Source organism: Capsicum annuum, chromosome 1 (genome assembly GCF_002878395.1).
Source record: "Capsicum annuum cultivar UCD-10X-F1 chromosome 1, UCD10Xv1.1, whole genome shotgun sequence".
Taxonomy (NCBI): domain Eukaryota; kingdom Viridiplantae; phylum Streptophyta; class Magnoliopsida; order Solanales; family Solanaceae; genus Capsicum; species Capsicum annuum.
In genome coordinates, this window is record NC_061111.1 from 196,666,989 (window position 1) to 196,672,266 (window position 5,278).

Here is a 5,278-nt window from a genome sequence, read left to right on the forward strand (position 1 = left end):
GACCCCGATTATACCCCGTACCTTCAACTGGCAATTCATCATCAGAGAAGCTGATTCAATTTACTTCAAAGATTTTTTTGACTATTTTCTCAAGCTGATTTATCGTAATCTCCCTAGGAATGTATGCTTTGTTTAATACCTTCAGTATAATGTCACGATATTTCTTGGAATGTAACAACAAAGATAAGAGGGAAATTTGAGCAGGGGTCTTCATCAATTGATCTATTATTAAATACTCTGCCAATTTTATCTTTTTCAAAAATTCCTCGGCTTCTTCTTCGGTGACATACTTTTTGAGAGACGAAGGCCCACTCACCACTGGCTTAGGATTCCTCAAACCTTTAGGCACGAAGCATCTTCCTGACCGAGTCAGACCCTCTACCTCATCTACTTCTTCCTCGACTTTCTTCCCCTGATAAGTTATCGCAGTCCGCTTATAGTTCCAGGGGACATTTTTCGTATCAACTATCAGAAGCTGGGTTACTAGTTTGATGATAATAGGCACCATGAGTAATCCTTTTACCGTTAAAATAGGCTTACCCAGAGGTCCTACTACTATCAACTTAGGTTTGTCCTGACTTAGACCAACATCTTTTCTCTCTCCTTGCATCGTGATCACGAGTTTCTTTGTGCTTTCTTGGACCTTATCTTATCCCATTCCTTCCTGGCTTAATGACATTGCTTTCAACGAATTTGCCACATTCACAGATTTGTCCTCATTGATCTGTATTCTGACAATAAGCTTATAACTCATCGACGACTCTTTGCCATCGTATATCAACTCCAACCTATTGGTTTTCAGCATGGGTTGGCAATGGATTCTGGTTAATGTTTGAAATTTTTGGGGCCTGGACCAAAATTTAATTTACATCAATTAAATCTTGGACAGCTCTCTTCAAATACCAGCATTTCTCGATATCGAGCCCCGATATGTCAGAATAATACACACATCTTAACGAATAATCAATATTTCTCGAAGGTGGATTCGAAAGCCTTCCTTGAATTGGGCTCAAGAACTTCAACTTTCTCAACCTATCAAATAGACTAGCATACGACTCCCCGAGAGGTGTGAACTGATTCTTGGCTGCCTTCTCCATCTTATACTCGGGTCTAGGTTGAAAAGCAGGTTTGGAGGGTTTTGATAATTTGGTGGAGCTGAAGGACGATTTTGAGGAGCTTGCATATGCCATCGCAGATAAGAAGTGGTTTGAGCATATGGTTGTGCACTATATACTGGGTACGGGGGTGGTGGAATGGAATATAGTGGGTTTTATTAGGGATAGTAATGATGGTGAGGAATATATAGAGCTTGGGCATAGGCTTGGGCTTGGGGTTGGTGATAGAGGCGAGGCGGTCTTTTGGGATAGGAATTGGATCCAGCTACAATGGTCGCCATATCCTCTTTCTTCTTTTTACCTCCAAAAGTTGCAGAGCCACCTTCAATTGCTTGGGTAGTGGCCTTTAATGTGGCTAAACTCACAATCCGTCCAGTCTTGATTCCGTCCTCTATCATTTCTCCCATTTTTAGGACTTCAATAAATGACTTTCCCATCGCCGAAAGTAAATGTTGAAAATAGGTCTTATCCTGTGCCTGAATAAAGACTTCTACCAACTTGATCTCCTTCATTAGAGGTTTTACCCTTGTGGCCTATTCAGGCCATCTTATCGCGTATTCTCGAAAGTCTTCAATACTTTTCTTCTTCATGTTGACCAGGGATTTCTCATCAGGAACCAGATCAACATTATATTCAAAATGTTGCACAAATTCATTAGCTAGGTCATCCCAGTTGTTCCAATTGTCAATATCCTGATGGACGAACTATTCTGAAGCCACACCAAAAAAACTCTCGCCAAAGAAAGTCATAAGCAACTCTTCTCTTCCCCCTGCAGCCCTCAATTGGTTGCAATAACATCTCAAATGTGCCACGATATCATCGTGCCCCGCGTATTTCTCAAACTTGGGCATTTTAAAACCAAGGAAGAGGTTAATGTCAGGGAACATGCAAAGATCTTTATAGGCAACACTCTTATAACCTCTGACTCAGTGCAAATTCCTCAAAGCTTGTTCTAAACTCTTCAACTTTCACGCCATGACTTTTTGTTCCTCTGTTGTAACAAGATTCTCCGTATCAAATGGAAATGCAGGTGACTGAGTATATCCATAAGGTTCATTCATCTTCAAAGTGGGCTCCGGGGCATAATACTGATTCTCCAAAATTTTAAACATTGGTTCACTGGAAGACCGAGGAAGTACCATTGTCGGACGTACAGCATAGGTTAGAGCTTCAGGCGATGGTGGAGCTACAAGCACAGGTACTGCTGGTGGCGCTGGCTGAGTAGAGAGCCTCGGTTGGGGCACTTCCAGGGGCACACTAGAAGTGCCCGAATAATATTATTGTGGAGTGAATCCTAGCGCGTGTTCGGGTGACTCAATAGGAACAGAGAATTTCGCCTGAGAGAGCGATGGGCAATTTGGGATATTCCCAAGATCTTTAGGGAGTGGAGGAGGAGGCATGTTACTAGCCCATGCCCGGTACAAATCTATCAGTTGTTATCTAAGTATTAATACCTCATCATTGCATTCTGAACTTTCTTTCCTGGGATCCTGATCTGGGTCAATGAGTGGATTTTCAATCTCCCTACTAGCCATGGCAAGCTTCGCTTTTGATCTAGTAAAGTATGGCTGACTAGCCAAAGTGCTGCAAACTAACCACTTATCTGAAAGAACATGATCATCAAAGACAAAACCCGTTAGGATTAGGTCACACAACAAGCATGGGAATCACATCTTTAAAATTGTCCTAGATTCATGCATATTTCTACCAGCCTTTGAGGGTAGCAAGTTCATTTTAACATCATCCCGATATTTTTCCTACACCCATTTTCTTCTTTACTCCAATCACACCTCTTTTTTTTTCTTCATTTCGCCATCACTTTTCTTATCTCTCGCGTTAGTCCCTTTTTTATCCTTCTTTTCCTTCTCTCATTACTCTTTCTTTCATTTTCTCTCTCATTGTCTCTCTTTTTATCATTCTTTATGGATTTTGTTTTTCCTTAAAATAAAAGAAAAATAATGAAAAACCAAGAAACAAAATGATTAGATCAAACCCAAAAGTAGGTTGCCTACGTATCATATTGTACATGAATCAGATCTTGCATAATTCGGGATGCATATGCATAAACATGACATAATTGAAGGCTTTTTTTATGTTGATGAAAAACGAAAACAAACAAACAAAAGAAAGACGCAACATCATAACATTTTGATGAAAGAAACAACAAAAACATACAATTAAATTAAGACAACTTCAATACTAATCAACAAAGACTGAATGACATTCTAGACCAACATGACAACATATGTAATGCTCTTAATAAAGACTCCAAAGTTAAAGAAAACTTGACACCAACTTAACAAAGACACCATACTACAAATGGAAGAAAAGTAAAGGACTCAAACTAAACAAAAGATAGGAAATGCTCCTTCAAACTGGTGCTCTGTGTGATGACCCTGGCTGAGATGGACCTATCTGTGAAGCTTTCTTTCTCCCATTCAAAAAATGTAGCATATCTTGTAGGGACCCTTTGATATTTGGGAAGAAGCCTTTGGCACGTATTCCCACCTCATGGGGAGTACATTTGAAAAGAATGTTCTGACACCCCTCTAAGGTTTTGAGCAAACCTGATAACTATACTATTAGTGCCTCTACTTTGGCCCCCGCCCCTTCATCCTGACGGTCACCAACTATGCATTTATCTTGTATCCTCCCTCTAAGCTGCACTGGTAATGGTATACTGACACTCCGAGGAATAAATTGTAACCAGATTCTATATCCTTGAGTGTATCCAGGATTATCCAAACCTGTCCTGAGAGTATCCACGCCCTGCCATGTAGCATTACTCTAGAATTGCTCATACTTGATCTCACCCCTAGATTGGTCCCTAAAGTACTCCACATCCTGTAGAAAGTCCAATATTGGCAGAACATCTTGCACTCTACCCAATTGATGCATTACCCTAAGAGGAGTGTATGGTCGGGTACAATTAAGCCCCAATAAAACTAGAACGGGGTGTATGCTAGATCTAACCAGGATTATTTTCGTCCGGAGCCATAGATAGGTCCATAAGATATTGTCATCTGTTCTTGATTAAAGAAACTCAACCTAAGTATCGACTTCTACAGGAAATGAAAATTTAGCAAAGCCCATTCTGTGTTCTATGGTTTCCACTCGACTGGATAGACAACGGTCAATCACATCTGACTTGAGCAAAAAAAGGGCGTGCAAATGCTACATCATCCATAGTGTAATACTAGATTGCTCCCCTCGAAAAATCGCATACCCCCTTTTACCTCGGTTAAAGCTCTGTATATCTCCACTAAGATCATGGGTACCATAGTGACCTGGTATCCTTTATCCTTATTAAATAAAGCCATTGCTACAGTTTGCAAACAAGTGTTAATATGCCTATCTTCCAAAGGGAATACCAAAGTACCTAACAAAACAGGCAAAGGCCTCAAGGTGACGTTTCTCCCAATTCTCCTTAGTTGTATAAAATTCATCCCAAAAATAACCAAAACCGTCCGGGGGGCCAAACCAAGCATACAAGTAATCGAAAGAAATCTAGGATTAGTTAAGGCACCCTAGATGGTTATTAGCTTTCAATCCATAATAGTGAAGAACCTATTGGGAGAATGACATCGTGCTCGAATCATCGTCATCTTGAGGTTGGGCAATTTAAATAATTCAGATATTTCTGCCCGGGTAGGTGTCATTTCACAACTCCCAAACCTATAAACCAGACAAGTCGGATCCTGAAAAGTTAAAGCAGCCTCAATTAGGTTTGGACAAGGCGTGATAGACAAAAGAGAAGTGAGAGTGCCTAGCTTCCATTGTTCGACGTTGTTAAACATGCCCCACCATTTAATTAACTTTTTAGGTACCTTGCCAACCATCCGGACTTTAGATTTTATGGCTAGATCCATCCTGTAACAACATAAAGGACATTAATTCAAACATTCGATAAGACAGGAAAAGACTCCCAACCCTTGGGACTTTGACGCGGACATGTGTCGAAGAGACAAACCACTTTACAACTCAACTTCATCGAATGGTACTGCTAAGAGACATCATCCTATATGGATAGCACCGCTAACGACACTAGATTAAAAAGAGACAAACCCTACGCTAAAACTAAAACAAACACCAAAACAAAAGGTTACCGAACCCACCGAGGGTTGCCTACGTATCCCGCCCCCTAAGGACGGGAATCAAGTATG